The following is a 22228-nucleotide window of genomic DNA, read 5'->3' as shown; positions in this document are numbered from 1 at the left end:
TTCACACTGCCCAGTAACCTGGGTTGCTGCTCGTTGATCCGGGTTATTGCTTGTAGTGTGAAAGGGGTATAAATGTCATTTTTCAACAATGTTGCAGAAAGAATAAATTTAATAATGTAAACTTTGGAATAATTCTGTTTCTTCCTGGCATTATCACCAAGATTCCTTAGCAGAAGGAGAGCCCCAGGATCTCCAAACAAGGTTAACAGAGATTGTCCTGCACTAGTACTTTGTTAATTCCTACAGAGGGTTTTCTGCCTTATTATTCCCCTATCCAGGCTGTGACCACTATAAGTTTAAAAAATATGGGTGCAACATATACACTCAGAATCATATAGTTCCAAAGTTGAGTGAGAGTAACAGCAAGGGGCACTCACTACTACCCCATTAAGGCTTCATAAAAGTAAGTAATAACACTGTTTATAATGGTGTCCTATATTGACACCTCGGTTTAATGTTTGACTTTAATTTCTTCATTTGAAAGTGTTGATAATTCCACCCAAGATTACAACAACATTTTTAAAAATTACGTTTTTAAATAAAGAAAATACAGTGAAAATATTTTCATTTGAAAAACTGATTAAAAAAATAGTTAATATTCGATACTTGTATCCAATCAATTATATGTATATTCAATGGATGATTCATTGTTTTATTTTATAATACACTTTCTTCCATCTCGAGTGGTAATCAGTTAGTAATAATAATACAGGAATATGTGGGTTAACTAGAGCAGTTATGATCACTAAGAACTTTGACTATGGTTTGATAATTATGGTGTGATCAAATACTAGTAATATGTCACTTCATTGTAGCCAAGTAGAAAATAATAAATCCAAGTAAGGCAATTTCCTGGTTAGAGTATTCTATTGATATAGCTTCCTACATTGTATAAGAGGTGACGTTATGCAGTACGGTAAACGGTTGTGGGGAAAAAAGTCAAATATCGACATTTACAATGTCATCACTGACAGGATATCACCAGTAAGCATGTGGACAATGCAGTTTCCATACACATAAACTTATTGTAACCCTAACGGTAACCGCAACCTAACCCTAACTGCATCCTTACCCTAACAGCAGCCTAACCCTGAACCTAACTCTAATATCGGTTGTCATCATTCTGTCTGTTAACAATCAAATGTTGACATTCTGCCAGTGTCAACCTTGTGAATGTTGATATTCAGACAATGTCATCATTCTGGTGTCAACATTTTGTTAAAGTCAGTGGTGGATTTTGCCTAGGGACTGCGAGGCTGCAGCCGCCCCAGTAAAATCCGTCACCTCAGTGTAGTCAGTGCAGTCCGTTACAGCACTGGCTACATTGTGACTGACAGTGGCTTCCTATTTTCACAGTCTCAGGGGGAGGTGTCTCCTCACCCTGGGACTGCCAGTCCGGGCTGCTCTCAGCAGAGAGCGGCGCATTGGGGCTGCAGACGATGCAGCCATTTAGAAGCCGGTCATACGCGCATGCACAAAGCGGCACCCTGTCAGAGCGATTATGCAGCAGGCGCTGGCACTATGGCAGGTAAGTGATTTTCAGCAGCGGCAGTCTCCCTCATCTAAGAGGGTAGGAGCCGCTACTGGTTATGGTGTAACATTTATAAAGATAGGCCAGTATGAAAATAGTATCTATTAGTTGCTGTACTTCTGTCAACTTCCTAAACCTCATGTAAGTTCAGATAGTAAGACTTGATACAAATGTTCTCACGTTTTACAATATGTAATGAGGTAAACTCTATCTATACATTACATACGTCTAATTCAGGTTTCACGCTCGGGCTTGTTGGAAGGGCCCCTCTAACCAATCAGTGGCAGCAGTCTTTCTCTCCAGCCTTGCACAAGCTGCTGTATGTTGGACTGCAGTGGGTCCAGGGAGGCTGCTGCCGCTAAGCTCAGCCACAGTCTCCTCTGCCGGCTCCTGATGCGTAGGGGAGGGGAGGGGAGTGGGATCGCACTGACCATGCCATTACTGGATCTGCCCCCACTGTGTAGGACATGCCGGAGGGGGCAGCCTAAAGTATGATTTTACGTAATATAACAAGGAAATTGGGGGAGGTGGGACGTGAGCACTGGTATCCACATAGGAGGACAATCTTATCTATATAGATAGATAAAAAATGAGTTGTGGAGGTGCACTCATGATGAGTGATTGCAGTCAGAATACTGGGAAAAACAGAAAGTACTCTCTTGCTGCGGCATTCTCCCTGCTATTATATAAAACATAGCCTTTATTGATATGTGCTAAAATGTAACATTTATTCTAGGCACACAAAGATGCCAAATATAACGTCAAAGTAAAAACAAACAGGCAAATACTATATGATAGTAAATATGATATGTGGTTTTCTGAACAATAAATAACTGTAATCTGTAATATCAAAGTGTTTATATTGCCTGATAAATTCTGGTCTATAGATTCAGGATAGAAAAAGCAAACCATCAGCTACTGATTTGTATCGTGGTGTGATAGGGTGAATATATTAGGTAAATATAAATAATAAAGGGCTAATACTTTATATGGTTCAGTCCGGCATATACCACATAGATTGTCAGCCACGAAACATAAAGATATATTACAGGCCAAAGGGAGTCATAAAACAGGTCAGTATTTTCCCCAAAAATATGGTATGGGACTTAGTATAACTTAGCGTCAAAATATTTTATGCAATAATATATCTATACAGGTAATGTAACTTGATATGTATACATAAAGGATGATAATTGCTTGCTACTAAACAAATAGGTATGAAGTAGAACAGAAAAGAGTCATCATACAGTTTAGTGCCACAAATGTGGTATAGGGCAAGGTGTAACTCAGATTCAGTATCTAAAACAGACAATGTCTATATAGGCAAATATCCTCTCAGAGGTATGCAGATGATACGTCTCCACAATTCAGGTCTTCGAAACATTGACCAAGTAAACACCTTTGCTGCACCTTACCAGTCTCCAAGTGCCACCTTAATTTTGTTTGCACTTCATATAGGGGTTTTATCATCTCAAGGAAAGCACCAGAGCAACTATATTATTACTAGGATTTCCAGATTATCCCAGAAGCATATCTATTTGGAACCCCTACAGGTATCCATTTATATTAAGGCACAAGGAATTATTTATTATACTGTATTCAGGATTTCTTCTGCATTTTATTGGATTTTTTTCACATTTTGTTCACATTGCACTTAAAGCACCAGCACTTTTTTTGCACTGTTTGTACGTGACACTTCATAGATGGCTACTATGTCGACCATAGAAAGAGATACAGCTGATGCTACCTCATAGTTTTTACAATATGATAATAATAAGAAATTCAGATTTTCTGACATAAGGGCAGAAAACATCCTCTATAAGGACCCATCATTTGAAGTATCATCAGCAATATCCAATGAGGACAGATATTTATACAAACTGAAAAAGTGGTAAATTTATTTTTTATATTATAGCAGGACCATCGCTGTCCCCCCAAACTGTGCCACTCTGTTTCCTCCCATACACACCGCTGTCTTCCACCCATCTGCATCACTTTGGCTACCCCCCCCCCTCTGTACTGCTTAACCTTACCTAGTCTACATGCCTTTGTGTCTCACCTATCCATGCTGCTGTGTCTCATCCCCCCATCCACACCACTTTTATCCCATCTGCACAGCTCTATTTTATGCTTTGACCTCAGTTGCATAGACTGCATGTGTGCATTCCAATGAGCACACAATTCTATGAATTAGCAGCTCCACCATTTTGTGAGTGACAGTAATCTCATTCTGTGAGAGTGTTGAATCTGCAGTTAACCACAGGGTGTGATGGCATACCATATCTGGATTGTACAAGGAACACGTCCATTAAGGCGTCAGCCTTAATGATCATAATTTCATTGCTTTTTGAAGTTTGAGTGGCAGAAAATCAATAGGTTACGTGAATTTTCAGATCATGTCTAAGCAGCCTTAATGGTACATGTGAAACCGTAAGGTTTTTTGTCTATGGAATATACATACACTATATATATATATATATATATATATATATATACTAGCTGAAGTACCCGGAGCTGCCTGGATTTAAATCTTCAAGGCATTAAGTTTTATTTTGTGATGTCATCCAAATCCATCCAGTGGAAGGCCCAGGACACGCTCCCTGGTTCAAAGTTCTGACCATCGCATTCCGCCGCGAGGTCCGACCAGGACCCAACCAATCCATTAGGCATCCCAGACGAATTGCCACCCCTCTGTGAAGTTTTCATCCTCATCCATCCAGTGGAAGGCCCAGAACAGGCTCCCCAGGTCAAAGTTCTGCCACGCATCCCGGTGGCAAAGTTCTGCCCAGGGTACACCAACAGGAGGCCGGACTAGGACCTCAACCCCCTAGTATGTCTTCTGGGATCCAATACCACTCTGAAGTTTTCATCTACATCCATTCAAAGGCTGAGAACAGGCTCCCAGCACCAAAGTTCTGCCCAGTGTACACCAACTGGACCACCTCTCATTTGTTTGATCCCAAATAGTGCAGGGGTGTATTTTCAAGTTATTCAGTTTTATAATGCGATGTGGTTCAAATCCATCTAGTGGAAGGTCCAGAGCAGGCTCCCTGGGTAAAAGTTCTGCACAGCACACTTTGCCGTGAGGTCCAACCAGGACCCCAACCACTCCATTAGGTATCCCCGACGAATTGCCTTCCCTCTGTGAAGTTTTCATCCAAATCCATCCAGTGGAAGGGTCAGAACAGGCTCCCTGGGTCAAAGTTCTGCCCAGAGTATACTAACGGGAGGTTCGACTGGGATCTTAACCCCTATAAAACCTGGCCAGGATCCAACTGGACCACCTCGCATTGGTTTCATCCCAATCGGTGCAGGGGTGTCTGAATGCATAACCGGACAGACAATCAAATAAACAAAAAGACCAATGAATTCTATATATATCATGCATATTTACATGAAATTAAATATGCCACGTATTAAACTTTAAGCAAATGCATGCAAATGTATACAGGCATTACACCTCCATAAGTGTACATACGCTTGATGATTGTTTGCCACTGAACAAATTGGTATAGAGTAGAGCAGAGTCATCATGCAGTCATCAGATAGATCAGTGCCACAAATATGGTATGGGGCATGGTGTAACTCATATTTAATGCCAATGTCAAAACAGACAAATTCTATATGGGCAAATGTAAATGCAATACAAGTATAGATATATATAGAGCCCTCCAGTAGGTATGGAGTATGATTTTACCTAAGATTATTTACATTTATTTTCATTTAGTGGGGGTGGACAAATTGGACTTTCTATTTGTAGTCTATTTTTTTATTACATATTAATGAAAAAGGGAAAAAATAAAGGAATAAACACCCTTAACAATAGAACATGCTGTAGTGGGGGCGAGGCCAAAAGTATGCTGTCACGTGCCCTCCCCCCCTCCCAATACATGATACCAAGATTCACTATTCAAAATCAGAAAGTGACTGTATTTAGTCAGAGTACAACAAAGCTAATTCTTAGAGCATATAAAGCCTATATACAACGCCACAAGATAATTAAGAGTCTATTTATGAAGTAGCAATACCCTCTTTGTCTGTCTTTTTGCTACCAATGAGAGGGAGAAATCCACCACTTAGGAGAAAAGCCCTGGTTGATAAATACAGTAGACGCAGCGTTCTGTGATTTGCACCAATACAAGGCACTCCTTCTAGACCACTAATGATAAATAGACCCCTTAAAACGAATTCCAATATGTTTAGCTCCATCTTGTTTATGTAAGAGACAAAGCTCAATACAGTATTGTATAAAGTATTTACAATGTTAAAATGAGCATGAACTTGTCAGATATCTTTCACAAATATCACTAATTATGAAAACATCAGAGGTCAGACTAATCGCACACTTCAAATGCTGGCACCATGTTTCAGCATTGCCCTACATAATTCACCTTCTCAGAGTAATTAGATTATCCCGCCTCTGCTTAATTTAATGTTTTGCTATCTCAATTATTAACTGCATGGTAGTTTAACCTATATCAATTAATATATCAATTAATATACTTTTGCTACTGGAAAAAACGTAAGAGGCACACACTGTGGAAAGAGTTATCTCTCAGGCATTGTCACCTCTAGGGAAAGTCCTTTTTGGTAGTTATGTGCATTACAGCCACCCCTGGATACATATAACAGAGTGGTAACATTTAGCCATGCAGGGGAATTTAGATTTTTTTTTTCCAGAAATATATAATATAATAATAATTTATTATAAGAATATAATGCTTATCTACTATACATTTAAAAATCCAGGTGATTCTGAGCACTGATCTATTTATTTTCTATTTTGCTTAATAATATTACCTAATGTTGTCCTGGTAGCTGTGCAGCCAGCTTGTAAAGGATTATTTTAGGTGTGGTTTAAAACACAAACCGTCTTGGCACATTTTAGCCTCCAAAGTATCGAAAGTAATGATATGAGTGTTCTGTATTTTAACTGTATTTCAGTGATATCTGATGTATATATATATATATATATACATATATATATATATGTATATATATATATATATATTAGGGGTGAGCGGGTTCGGTTTTACTCGGTTTTACCCGGATCTTTTTATTGGCTATCGCCGAACATGTGTTTTGGATAGTGAATAAAATCGAGCCAAATTTGCGGTAAAGTGGCGATAAGAACCGAGTAAAACCGAGTAAAACCGAACCCGCTCACCCCTAATATATATATATATATATATATATATATATAGATAGATAGATAAGTGTAGGGTATCACAGAAAATGTAGATCCCTGATAATGGTTTACATCTTTTTGTTAGGGATATGTGACAGAGTAATTTATATACCTCAATGCCATGTAATATATAATTGTGCAGAAACACAAATGTAATACTTTTCAATAAAGTGTTATTGTCCGACTAAATAAAATAAACTAGCAGTTTCTCATTATTCAATAATGGCATTTGTAATGGTGAACTGCAGAAAATCTATACAGGACAACAACACACAATATATAAACTTATAATTGCTTAAAGGTTTCACCATTCACGCAGATGAACAGGGGCAAATGCAGGATTTTTATAGGGGGGTTTCCATAGTATTTCATACCCATTCCACACACACATATATATATATATATATATATATATAATTATATATATATATATATATATATATATATACACACACCTATATCACATATACACAAACAAACTTACCTTGCAGCAGATTAGACTGGGACAGGACTTAGCAGGCTGGCAGCATGTTCTTAAGCCCCACGGGGCCAAATGACTTGATTCTAATGAAATTGCTCCACCTCCTCCATATTGGCCTGCAAATTATGGCAATTTTCCACGTGGGGGCAGGGCTTAAGAACAGGGTTCTGGGTACTCAACCCCTCCCCGCTGCGTGCACTACTGGCTGAGGTAGATTACATGCATAGGTAAGTGAATTACTTGTATCTGATGTAGGTAATTGTGCTTTAGCCTGCTTCTCAGTTAAGAGTAGTTTGCAGGAATCTACAGTATGGTCTTCAAACTTTATTTGTTTTAGGAAATAGGATTTAGGCAGCAAGCCTCCTAAATATCTCTACCATGGGAGCTGAGAGTGGAGCGAGTACAATTTACCTGGGCCTGCTGTTGGAGGGGCATGGTGGGGACCGGTGCCTGCAGCCCGCTCCAGTCGCCGCTACATTAGTACGGGCAGAAAGAGAGAGGACTAACTCCTGGACGCTCGTATAGCTGTGGGTCACCACCCACAGCACATACGAGCGTGCAGGATGATGGTCGCGATGGTCTTGACCATCGCAACCATCGCCAGTGGTCGCAGAAGCCTGTGGTCGGGGTTTTCGACCACAAGCCCTGGAGTGATTTTGGCTCTATCAGAGCCAAAATCACTCCCACTGACATCACTAGTGATGTCAGTGGGGCCGGCTTCTGACGGTAGGCGTTCCCTTGGGAATGCCTCCGTCTGGGAGGCACGCCCCCGGCACGCCCACCAAAGGGGGCGTGGTGTCAGTGGGGCTGGCTTCTGACGGTAGGCGTTCCCTTGGGAATGCCTCCGTCTGGGAGGCACGCCACCGGCACGCCCACCAAAGGGGGCGTGGTGTCAATCAACAAAGACCGCACGCCCCCTTTGATCAGACACAACGAGCGAAGGAAAGTCCTTCGCTCGTCGCGTCTGGCGCATGCGCATGACGGAGCTCCCTCCGTCGTGCACACCATCGACCCACTTGCGAGCGGACATCCACTTGCGAGTGGGTCTGAATGAGGCCCCAAATTTTTTATTTTTGTCTGGCTACACCTCCCCAGTTGGCCATGCCCCTTCCCTGTACCTGGGTCCATCAGAGCTGCCGGCAACCCTGATCTCCATTGAAACCTGCCAACTATAACAGTGAAGCTGCATGCCAGTACATATATAAGGGGACCAGCAACATCAGAAATTTTTATTACCTGATCTTTTTGCAAACTTTTATTTTATAATGTCCTGTAACAAAAGCTCTGAGGTTTGAATCAATTTCAGGGGCAAATATGCCTGGCAAGTTGGTTAAACCCATGTGACTTCTTAATACCCACTTTTTCTAGTTAATACATTGTACTGGTATGCCAGCTTCTCAAAATTAATCTCCGAATCTTCTAGAAATAGCACAATAAGAAGAATAAACTCTGGCTATCTGCAGCTCACTGAATTTGCCCCTTTTTGAGGAGGTTGCAGACCTCACCATTTTTTCAGACTCCCAGTGTACTAAGAGTGAGGTATGAGCAGGTGAGAGTGGTGCTAAATGTGAAGGGGCCTGAAAGTCTTGGGATGACCAGATGGGATCCAGCAGCCGGTATAGTGCGCATCGGGATTCTGACTGTCAGGATGCCAACTACTTCCCATGGACACAAGCCAATTATATGGCTTTTTGTAGTCCATTCAAAGCTGTAAATAGAGAGAAATGTAATTTGCAGTTTGTCTGTCACAGCCACCGACTCTGCACCATGCATCATACAGCTGCGAGAAAAAATCTGCTCAGTGAAGCTGTAGCCCAACCTAGCTACTTATACAAATAAACCTTCTTCCACTGTACTTTTACTTGATTCTCTGCAAATCTCCGGCACTTTCTCTTACATATATACTCTATGCCTACATCTAGATTTCCTCCCCAAACTCTACCCAGCCACACCATGACCATGTTTTCGTCCAATTCCTCCTCCACTCAGTGTATACCTGATCCACTGATTTGCCCCCTTCTTCCACCTTTATCATTTCCCCCTTATCTCCTCCACCTCCTCCTTCCTTTATCTCCCCTCCTCTGTCTGCCTTCCTCCCTCTCCTCCCCCATTACTCCACATTTGTTCTCTTCTACCCCACCTGGGTCCTACTACCCCACAGCTAATTCTTCCTCCAAGCCTCCTCTCCCTGCCATGCCACCCCACCTCCACCCACATCTCATTAAACTCCCTCCCTGCCCACCACCTCCAGGTTCCCTTCCCAACACGGGTGCTCGCACAATCACTCCACTACATTCATCTCGATCACCCAAATTAATCTCACCTTCGCGTCACAGCAACCCTGATAATCTCATTCACATCTCTCCCATAAACACTATCCCTCTATCTTGTGCCCTCTGGAATGCCAGATCAGTCTGTAATAAACTGGTTCCCACTCATGACCTTTTCATTTCCAAATACTTGCATCTCCTAGCCATTACTGAAACCTGGATTTCACCCTCTGACACCACTTCCCCTTCAGCTCTCTCTTCTGGGTGCCTCACCTTCTCTCGCACCCCTCACCCTTGAGGTCGCCATGATGGTGGTGTAAGGGTCCTTCCTTCTATCCCCAGGTTACTCCTACCAACTCCTACCCTCTGAACCATGCCTTACATTCTCTACATTTGAGGTTCATGCAATACACCTCTTTCAACCAGTACACCTGCGAGTAGCTGTCATTTACCGTCCTCCTGGCCCTCCCTGTAAGTTCCTTGACAACTTCCTGGCTCCCTCACTTTCTCTCCTCTGACCTCCCCTCCATTATCCTTGGTGACTTTAATATTCCAATTGATATCCCCACAGAATTCTCTGCCTCCAAACTCCTTACCCTCACATCTTCATTTGGTCTCTCACAATGGACCTCCTCACCCTCACATGCAAGTGGGCACTCACTTGATTTAGTCTTCACTCACCGCTGTAATATTTCTAATTATTCCAACTCCCCATTCCCCCTCTCTGATCATCACCTTCTCTCTTTTAACCTATCTCTCTCTCCCTCCTCTCCTCTACCTCCAAAGGCCACCATCACTAAGCATAACATTGAGGCTATCAATGCTGTTTCTTTATCTTCCCTGCTTGACTCGCTTCTCTCCCCTATCCTCTCTCTCTCCTGCTCTGAACAAGCTGCTTCCCTATACAATGGCTCCCTTACTTCTGCTCTGGACTCTGTTGCACCGGCAATCACTACTCACCCTCGCAGATCCACACTACAACCCTGGCATTCCAAATGCACCAGATATCTGCAAAAGTGTTCAAGTACCACTGAGCGACAGTGGAGAAAATCACGCACTAAGGCAGTTTGTCTCCAATTCAAATTTATGCTCTCATCCTACAGTGTTGCCCTTTCCCTATCTAAACAGTCCTATTTCAAGAACCTCATTTCCTCCCAGTCCTCAAATCCGCAGCATCTCTTCACCACCTTCAACTCCCTCCTCTGTCCACCCCCTCCTCACACACTGCCATTGACTTTGCTACCTACTTTACATCCAAAATCGATTCCATATGTCAGGACATCACATCCCACCAGTCCCCCTGCTCTACACCTCCTTCTTTCCCTGATCACCCATCTCCATCTATTTCACAGACTCTGACAGCCTTCTCCCCTGTATCTGGAGAGGAAGTCATGGCTCTCATCCAGTCCTCCCCCCTTTCTACCTCCCCCTTGACCCTAATCCCTTCACGTCACCTCCGCTACCTTTCTCCTTGTGCCTGTTCCCATCTTGCCCATCTCCTCAATCTCTCCCTCTCATCTGGCACTGTCCCTTCTGCATTCAAACATGTGATAGTCTCCCCCATTCTTAAAAAACCTACCCTTGATCCCAACACTCTCTCCAACTACCGTCCCATCTCTCTCCTCCCTTTTGCCTCAAAGCTCCTTGAGCATGTTGTTTACAAACGCCTCACCACCTTTCTTTCCTCCCACTCCCTGCTTGATCCTTTTCAGTCTGGATTATGTTCTCTCCACTAAACTGAGACAGCCCTCACAAAAGTCAGCAATGACCTCCTTGCTGCCAAATCCAAGGGCCATTACTCTCTGCTTATTCTCCTTGACCTCTCTGCTGCCTTTGACACTGTTGACTATTGTCTCCTGCTGCAAATCATCCACTCCCTTGGTTTACGTGACACTGCTCTCTCCTGGCTGTCATCATACCTCTCAGACCGGTCCTTCTTGGTCTCTTCTCATGACTCCTCTTTCCCACCACAGCCTCTTACAGTAGGTGTTCCCCAAGGTTCCATTCTTGGACCTCTACTATTCTCCCTCTATACGTCCTCTCTAGGTGAACTCATCAGCTCTTTTGACCTCCATTATCATCTCTATGCTGATGATACTCAGATCTACCTTTCCTCCCCTGATCTCTCCCCCTCTCTCCTCACTCGTATCTCTAACTGTCTCTCTGCTATTTCTTCCTGGATGTCCCAGTGATTTATTAAACTTAATATGTCTAAGACTGAGCTGATCATTTTTCCACCCTCCAACATAACCTCAATTCCCACTATTTCTTTCACAATTGATGGCACAACTATCTCTTCTAGCCCCAAAGTGCGCTGTCTTGGAGTTATCCTGGACTCCTCCCTCTCCTAGAAACCACATATCCAGAGCCTCTCACAGTCTTGTCACTTCCATCTCAAAATATTTCCAAGATTAGACCCTTTCTCACCCAGGATGCCACCAAAACCCTCATACACTCACTGGTCATATCCAGATTGGACTACTGTAACCTTCTCCTATCTGGCCTCCCCAACTCCCATCTCTCTCCTCTCCAGTCTGTCCTCAATGCTGCTGCTTGACTCATCTTCCTCTCCAAATGCTCTGCATCTGCCTCCCCTCTCCTCAAAGCCCTCCACTGGCTCCCCTTCCCTTTTAGAACCCAATTCAAGGTTCTCACACTTGCTTACAAAGCCCTCACCCATTCTTCTCCCATTTACATCTCTGACCTCATCTCCCTCCACTCTCCTGGCTCAACCAATGCACTCCGCCTCTCATGCCAACTGATTACTTCCTCCCACTCCCGCCTACAAGATTTTGCCCGTGCTGCTCCCGACCTTTGGAACTCTCTCCCTCTCCCTATCAGACTCTCCTCCTCTTTGCAATCCTTCAAATGGGCTCTCAAGACCCACTACTTCATCAAAGCCTTCCAGCTCCCATCCTAACTTGCTGCAACATGCTCCCTCCTCCATTTACCCCATCTGTGTCACACCTGTTTGTCTGCCCCTCCCATTTAGAATGTAAGCTCTTACGAGCAGGGCCTCTACCCTCTTGTGCTTCTCCTTAATTTACTTTCACCTACTTCCTACCCCCAACCAGGGCACCAAACACTTGGTTGCTTACGCTCTTTTGCATATCTAGGTGTTATGGTCACTTACAGTCAGGTCCATAAATATTGGGACATTGACAGAATTTTCATATTCTGTTATCTATTCACCACCACAATGGCTTTGAAATTAAACAAACAAGATGTGATTTAACTGCAGACTTTCAGATTTAATTTGAGGGTAATTACATCCAAATCAGGTGAACGGTGTAGGAATTACAACGGTTTCTATATGTGCCTCCCAGTTTTTAAGGGGCCAAAAGTAATGGGACAAACTAAACAATCCTAAATCTTACTTTCACTTTTTAATACTTTGTTGCAAATCCTTTGCAGGCAATTACAGCCTGAAGTCTGAAACGCATAGACATCACCAGACGCTGGGTTTCATCCCTGGTGATGCTCTGCCAGGCCTCTACTGCAAATGTCTTCAGTTCCTGCTTGTTCTTTGGGAATTTTCCCTTCGGTTTTGTCTTCATCAAGTGAAATGCATGCTCAATCGGATTCAGGTCAGGGGATTGACTTGGCCATTGCATAACATTCCACTTTTTAGCCTTAAAAAACTCTTTGGTTGCTTTTGCAGTATGCTTCGGGTCATTGTCCATCTGCACTGTGAAGCGCTGTCCAATGAGTTCTGAAGCATTTGACTGAATTTGAGCATATAATATTGCCCGAAACACTTCAGAATTCATTCTGCTGCTTTTGTCAGCAGTCACATCATCAATAAATACAAGGGAACCAGTTCCATTGGCAGCTATACATGCCCATGCCATGACACTACCACCACCATGCTTCACTGATGAGGTGGTATGTTTTGGATCATGAGCAGTTCCTTTCCTTCTCTTCTCTTCCCGTCACTCTGGTACAAGTTGATCTTTGTCCCATCTGTCAATAGGATGTTGTTCCAGAACTGTAATGGCTTTTTTAGATGTTGTTTGGCAAACTCTAATCTGGTCTTCCTGTTTTTGTGGCTCACCAATGGTTTGCATCTTGTGGTGAACCCTCTGTATTCACTCTTGTGAAGTCTTCTCTTGATTGTTGACTTTGACACATATACATCTACCTCCTGGAGAGTGTTCTTGATTTGGCCAACTGTTGTGAAGGGGTTTTTCTTCACCAGGGAAATAATTATTTTGTCATCCACCATAGTTGTTTTCTGTGGTCTTCCGGGTCTTTTGGTGTTGCTGAGCTCTCCGGTGCGTTCTTTCTTTTTAGGAATGTTCCAAACAGTTGTTTTGATTTTTCAGCCTAATGATGGCTTGCTTCACTGATAGTGACAGCTCTTTGGATCTCATATTGATAGTTGACAGCAACTGATTCCAAATGCAAATGTCACACCTAGAATCAACTCCAGACCTTTTACCTGCTTAATTGATAATGAAATAACATGGGAATAGCCCACACCTGTCCATGAAATAGCTTTTGAGTTGATAGTCCCATTACTTTTGGCCCCTTAAAAAGTGGGAGGCACACATTGAAACTGTTGTAATTCCTACACCGTTCACCCGATTTGGATGTAATTACCCTCAAATTAAATCTGAAAGTCTGCAGTTAAAGCACATTTTGTTTGTTTCATTTCAAAACCATTGTGGTGGTGAATAGAGGCCAAAATCTGAAAATTCTGTCAATGTCCCAATATTTATGGACCTGACTGTATGTATCAATGTATATTATCCATGTCCTTGTCCTATTTTTTACTGTAAGTCAGTTGTCAAATTATTTGTTTATGTACTTTGTAAGGCGCTGCGGAACACTTGTGGCGCCATATAAATAAAGGATAATAATAATAATAATAATAACGTGACCCACTGGGTAAATAAGGCTTCACTGTTAGTGTCGGCAAGGAAAATGTTTCACTCTTCTGCCTTGCAGCGGAGATTTGTGAGACTGCTGTTGCTAGATGGCAATTCTCATGTAGGGAATCAAAAAGTTTCTCTCTTCAGCAAAACAATGTTATTTGTGTTATACTTTCAATCCATTCCCTACATTTCTTTTGAACTGTACCACTCCTGCTCTGTGCATATTTGAGAATCTAGTCAAAACTTTCCATACATTTTCTCTCTAGCTCAGACTTTTTCCCTTACTGTTACTTACTACAAGAACGCACACCTAGTTTATGCAAAGTACTTCCTCCATCCTTCAAAGCCAAACTAAAACAACATCTCTTAAATTAAGCTCTTCAGTAAGCCACAGTTACACATGCCTTCAACTGTGGGAAGTTCTTCAAATAACTTCACTTATGTCTCCAGAAGTATCATTGTGAGATGTCATATGGATCATTTAGATTGTAAGTTCTAAGCATGGGTGATTTATTTTCCATATTGATTTTTTGTCAACTGGACACGTATGTGTGTATGCGTGCCTGCAACAAACTCGTATGGAAATGATATACATCAAAACAGTAAACATAATAATAATATGAGGACAGTTTAACAGAATAGTAGTTACATGGATGCAATTAACACAGCAAATTGCATAACACACAGAAAGGGAGACATACAGTATGATAGTGGACCTGCCTGTGAGAGCTTACAGTCTACAGTGAGAGGGTAATGAGAGACAATGGGGTTGAGGCAGAGTGAATGTATAACCATTTTCAGAGTACAAGACAATGCTGCTGGTTATCATTACCTTCTAGAACTAGAAGGAAATTCTGGGCAGTGCCCTTGTGCATCATTTCTTAAAATGCCCCCCATACTCTACTACTGTACCTATCTGGGTCTTCTCTTTCTGTTTGTTACATCTGCATCCATTGTAATCTAAGTTAAATGTTTTCATCCAGTACATAGGCACTGAATAAATACCATCAACTTGTTACAAATCATTTTAATATTGGGTGTAGGTAACATTTTTACCCAGGCTACTCACTGCAGGATGCAGTCATAATGTGGACATCTACAATTTTGACAATCATGATGTCGACCTCACATTGTGCCAAATATCGACATGTTCACAACGTCTACATGTGAAATGTTGACATTCTGCACAGACTGGAGGGTTAGGTTTAGGCTGCAGGAGGGGAAGGTTAGGGTAAGGCACTAGGGGGAGAGTTAGGAGTTAGAGTTAGCAATACTCCCCACCAGAAGCTACACAGGATCTGACGGAAGTCATCACCAGACAATTTAAATCACCACTAGACCACCAGGAACATTTTGTCAACATTCAAATCATTTTGACATTTCATCAGTGTCGATGAATGTTGAGTTGGACAATGTCAAAATGCTAAGCATGTCAACAAGCTGCATATCAACCATGTTGTCATTCTTGTGTCAACATTATGAATGTCAGCATGATGACTGTTGACAAATTATAACACACACGCTTCCTGCAGCCTTTAGTTCACCATGTTGCTACTTGTGATATGGTCTTTTTTATACATATGACTTTGTACACGAGTATTCATGTTGACCTTCACAGACTATAGGGATAGGGTTAGGCTGCAGGAGGGGTAGGTTAGGGTTAGACACTAGGGGGAGAGTTAGGAGGTAGCAATACTCCCCACCCAAAGCTACACAGGATCTAATGGAAATCATCATGGCATCACTGCTGGACCATGAAGACATGTCAGGAGATGCTGGACTCACCAGACCATCACCACTAGACCACCATGAACATTTTGTCAACTTTCAAATCATGTTGACATTTCATCAGTGTCGACATGATGAATGTTGATGTGGGCAATGTCGAAATGCTAACATGTTGTCATTCTTGAGTTGTCATTCTTGTGTCAACATTATGCATGTCTTCATGATGACTGTTAACAAAATATACCACACCCACTCACTGCAGCCTTTGGTTCATTGTGTTGCTACTTGTGATATGGTCTTCCTCATACATATGACCTTGTACACGAGTCTTAATTATACTAATAGTAACATAGGAACAAAAATCTGTCCAAAATTATGTGCTATTATGAATTTATTTTATCGTTTTATATCAACTATACATTTCAAAGCCAAAAACACACACTGGCTTGTTTTACCAAAAACTTGCACCTGCACCAAAACCTGTACTAAAAACGGAGATCACAAGCTTTGTGTCACCCTGTTATCTTGGAATCAGCACTTGGCTGGTCAGCAAACTTCTATTAAAAGCTACCAGCCCTGCACTGAAAAGCCTTCCATACTCCTTTTGGCTGTCATGGACAGGGTAATGAAGATAATTGAGACCCTTGGTGTATAATGGAATGAGATGCCTAAGACACATGAGTCTGACCATTATACCAAAAATTTAAAAATAAGTCCTAAAAAGCACACCTGCAATTATAAAATACAGATATTTAAACATAAAATACTTGTTTGCTACCCCACTAATCCTAGTATAATAGACTGTGGTTTCTGAGACTCACAGGGATGGGAGGGTAGGTACTAGGTGCCCCAAACTACTCAGCATGGGAATGGAAGTCCCTGGGAGAGGAAGCCATGTTGCTTATTTGCAACTACACACATTCCACACACCCATTCTACTATTCTATAGTAGCTCTAGACCTGTGCTCAGGAGGAATGGGCTTTCTTTCACTATGACATAAAAATACCATTCTGCTGGGTTTGCTACTTAAATGTGAACTGACCAGCCTGTCTGGCATGGTGTAGGTTTCAGCTATAGCAGTAGGACCTCACACTTGTTTCTCTGTTTTAGTGGAAATTAGCCCAGACTCTATAGTGCTGGGGCTAGTTAAAAATTTAGTGGAGACGCTGAAGTTTTTAACACACTGTCTGGATTATTTCTGAACCATTTTACATTGCATGAGATGTAATACAAACAGCACTTAGACACACTTTGCAGGTTGTGTTTACATACCACATATAATATATGGTGGTCTGAAAACTGCATAGTAAACTGCAATTTACTTTAAAAAATCCTTAGGATGGAAACCCAACAACTCTCTAATTAATTACATTATCAGATATATCAAGACCATAAGGTTTAAACATTTAATGTTGTATATTGTAAGCTTTTATGCGAGTGGTTCTCAAACTGTGCACCGTGGCACCCTGGGGTGCCTCTAGAACTTGCAGGGGTGCCTGGGGTTGGTGGTCCAGCACCAAATCAAATTATTTATGGTCAATGTAATGTAAATATGTGGACAAATAGAAGCACAAACCTGTCCACCACCACATAACTGAGCCTAGGGATGACAGGTCAGCACAATTTAATTCACTTTACTATCTTACTACATTTTGTTCTGAAACTCTCAATGACAAACGTAAAGTTGGGGGTGCCGTGAAAACAATGCTGGGTGCAGACTCCACAAAATGTCATACAAACTGCACAATACATCACCTGTGGCCAATTTACCATGTCAAGGGGGGGGGGTTTATATCTAACTTTGGAATAAGGTTCTCCCGCTTATGTTTCTAGTAAAGTACACTATAGGGGCATATTCAATTACCTGCAAGCTTTTAACGGGGAAAATTACCACGGCTATTGCGACCATTTTTTCACTAATGAAGCTATGCCTCTCCCTGAATAATGCACTATCCAATTGAAAAAAATGGCTGCAGTAATTTTTTTGGCAAAAACCCACATTCAAAATTGTGCAAATCAACCTGTAGCCTCAAAAAAAAAAATTGGGTAACAGTATAGATGTTACTGTCCCAGAGTGAAATGTTTAGATGGCTGATTTGTGCTTTTTTTTTTTTTAAAAGCATTTAATTAAAGTGCCTCAAAGTAGCAGATTACATAATATGCCACACAAGAAGGATCACATCAAATCTTGTATTTACAAATCAAACAATGTGTTAAAGTATGGACAAAGTAATACCATGTCAGTATAGCATCAGAAGCACAATTTCTACATGAGAAAGGAAACTGTTTAGAGAAGGGGGAAGGGGGGAGGGGGAGAAAGGGGAGAGGTTCAGAGCTTTATGTAGCCTTATATAGCCAGCCAGTCCCTAACAAAGTAGTAGTACAACTATTAAGGTGCATACACACACAACAATTTTTTGAAAGGTTTAACTATAACGACGTCGTTATCGTTCAATAGTTTAAAAAAATCGTTGTATTTTTTAGCCTGAATAACGATTATCATTTATGCGCTTTCACGTTTGTAGTTTGTGGTTTGTTGTTCATCGTCCATTCTGACTAAACAACTTAACGATTTTCATTAAGGGAAAGTTACAAAAACCGTTTGTAGTTCAAAAAAATAGTTCATTACATTTTGTAAATGAACGATTTTAGTAAACGATTTTCATTCATTTTTCCCTAGAAAAAATGACCGAAAATCATTTACTAAAATCGTCAATTTAGAAAATCGTTGTGTGTGTATGCACCTTTAGTGTCAAAAGAAGATCTACTGCAGTTGTCGAAGCATGTACCAAGTAGTTGATTCAAAAACTTTGCATGTATTATTCAGCCGGGAAGTAAGGTTCCCATTTTCTATAAAAACGCTTAACACCATGCTCAATATCAGACAGAGCATCCCGCCTATCCAAATATAAATGCTCCAATAAAGCAGACTGTAATTTCCTCAAGGAGGGGAGGATTTCTTGATCCATTTATTCAAAATAACTTTTTTAGCTAAGGTTACTGTAAGAGTTAGTATTGGAACTATATCTTGAATAGAGGCTTGAATATCCCATAAATCAAAATGAGCGAACAGGAAAGGAATATGTGAGAATTGAAGTCGTGTCTGAAAAGTTTGATTAATAAAATGTAATACTTTGTACCAAATTTTTTTGATTTTTGGACAAGACCAAAAAACATGTGCAAAAGAAGAATGTTTAATAGAACATTTGGAACAACGACCGATGTCTTCCGATACCATATGCTTTCTGCGATTTGGTGCAATAAAAGCTCTATCAAGAGTCTTAGGGGTAAATTTACTAAAGTGAGAGTTTTTAGAAGTTAGTTTTAAAGGTGATGTTACCCATAGCAACCAATAAGATTCTACTTTTAACATTTAACTAGCACCTTCTAGAAGATAATAGCTAGAATCTGATTGGTTGCTATGGGCAATATCACTTTTAAAACTCTCTTCTAAAAACTCTCACTTTAGTAAATTTACCCCTTATAATGAATTTCTTGAAGCTTTGCAGAAACTAGTGATTTTAAAACTTTATTTGTAGAAAAAATCATAGTTAAGAAATTCTCTAAACCAGCAAACTCTTCAGTCCATTTATTCTGCAAATTAGACCATAATTTCAAAGGATCTCCTGGAATTAAATCAGAATATAGGTATCTAATACAATATGAGGTGGTGTTAAGTAAGCGCAAGAGAGATTCTATGGGGTTAGAGTTAGCATTTGTGAAAGTTGAGGCATTGGATAGATTAGAAAGCACATGTGAGCCTATGTGAGAGAAAAAGTATTAAGCAATCAGCTCCTAACTGTCATTTTTCAAACACAGCCTATAAAATGTGTTAGAAGCTGATTGGTTGGTGATTTATATCTCACAATTTTATCTCTCATCAAGCTTTGATACATAGGCCCCATAGTGACGAACTTGGAGGTACATGAAAAAGTTTTTGTGAGGTAAGGACAATTTTGCACTAAGTTGTTGCACTAAGTTGTTGGAAAGACATAAGAGTCCCTCCTGGGTCAAATACATCACATATGGCTATAATACCTTTGTGTTTCCATGTATGATAATATACATTTTGAAGAGGGTATATGACGAGATGAGGTGTAGTCTAGTGAAAGTCATTTAGTGATCGCTCTCTATGCATTGTATGTATCTCTGAAAAGGAGATGATTGTATAAGTGTGGAGGTATATCTCACCTGCATAAATGCAATAGCGCTGCAGGAGCATAGGGTTGAAACACAGCTTCTTCTAAAACTATATTTGTATATGTGGAGTGAGATAGACGCCAGTCTGATATGTACCTGAAAAAAGTTGCGTGAGAAAAGCCCTGTATGTCAGGAAAGCCCAGACCACTGTTACAATTAGATTGTATCAGTTTAGATCTAGGGATTCTAGGATTTTTAGCTTGCCAAATAAATTTTGTATATGCTGTAGTACAAATTTTGATATCCCTAAGTGATAAAGCTAATATCAACATTTGTATGCAATTTGGCAAATTCGGGGAAAATAACACTTTTCATCAGAACAATTCTACCTAAAAGTGAAAGTGGGGGTGAAGCCAGTTATTCAATTGAGAAAGGATGGATTTTATTATAGGAGTTAAATTTTCCGTGTATAGATCATGTAAATTAGAAGTTATTGAATTCCTAGGTATTTAAAAGAGGCATGAATGATTTTCAAATTAAATGATGTGGCTATGCGATAAGCTGAACCTGGGGAGCCCTCATCAGACAGAAGCAAGACCTCCGATTTCTGTATGTTGACCCTGTAACCAGAAAATGAGCTAAACAGTGACATGGTGTCTAGTATCTCTGGAATAGCGTTGGCAGGATTGGAAACATCATATCATCTGCGATCAACACAATTTTTTTGTTCCAGATTGCCTATTGAGATACCGGAATAATTGACAGTTACCTGTAGAGTGATTGTCAGTGGTTCCAGGGCCAACGCAAAAAGCAGGGGTGAGAGTGGGCACCACAATCGGGTCCCCCTCTGGATTGCAAAGGGAGAGGATATGTATCCATTAGAAAGGATTTGGGAGGTAGGGTTAGTGTATATCATCTGTATTAGTGCTGCCCTTTTCTTTTTTAACAGTCATATTTCAAGAACCTCATCTCCTCCCAGTCCTCAAATCCCCAGCATCTCTTCACCACCTTCAACTCCCTCCTCTACACATCCCATCCTCACTCTCTGCCCTTGACTTTGCTAACTACTTTACATCTAAAATTGATTACAAATGTCAGGACATCATATCTCACCAGTCCCCCATCTCCTCCTTTCCTGCATCACCCCTCCCCATCCATTTTACCAATTCTGACATCCTTCTCCCTTGTATCTGGAGAGGAAGCCATGGCCCTCATCTGGTTTCCCCCCCCCTTCCACATCCCCCCTTGATCCTATCCCATCACGTCTTCTCCGCTACCTCTCTCCTTGTGCCTGTTCCCATCTTGCCCACCTCCTCAATCTCTCCCTCTCATCTGGCATGGTTCCTTCTGCATTCAAACATGCCCTTGTCTCCCCCATTCTTAAAAAAACCTACCCATGAGGCCAAGTCTCTCTCCAACTACCATCCCATCTCTCTCCTCCCTTTTGCCTCCAAGCTCCTTGAGTGTGTTGTTTACAACAGACTTATCTTTCTTTCCTCCCACTCCCTCCTTGACCCTTTTCAGTCTGGCTTTGTTCTCTCCACTCCACTGAAACTACCCTCACAAAAGTCAGCAATTACCTCCTTGCTGCCAAATCCAAGGGCACTACTCTCTGCTCAATCTCCTTGACCTCTCTGCTAACTTCGACATTATGGACCACCCTCTCCTGCTATAAATCGTTCACTCCCTTCGTATACGTGACACTGCCCTCTCCTAGCTGTTCTCCTACCTCTCTGACCGATTCTTCTCTATCTCCTCTCATGACTCCTTCTCCCCCACAGCCTCTTATAGTGTTCCCCAAGGTTCTGTTCTTGGACCTCTCCTATTCCTCCTCTATATGTCCTCTGTAGGTGAACTCATAAGCTCTTTTGACCTCCATTATCATTTCTATGCTGATCATACTCAGATCTACCTATTCTCCCCTGACCTTTTCCCCTCTCTCCTCACTCATATCTCCAACTGTCTCTCTGCTTTCTCTTCCTGGATGTCCCAGCTATTTCTTAAAATTAATA

Source organism: Taudactylus pleione, unplaced genomic scaffold (assembly GCF_031769625.1).
Source record: "Taudactylus pleione unplaced genomic scaffold, aTauple2 ptg000086l, whole genome shotgun sequence".
Classification (NCBI taxonomy): Eukaryota; Metazoa; Chordata; class Amphibia; order Anura; family Myobatrachidae; genus Taudactylus; species Taudactylus pleione.
The sequence above is the reverse complement of the archived record's forward strand: the minus strand, read 5'-3'. Positions refer to the sequence as shown.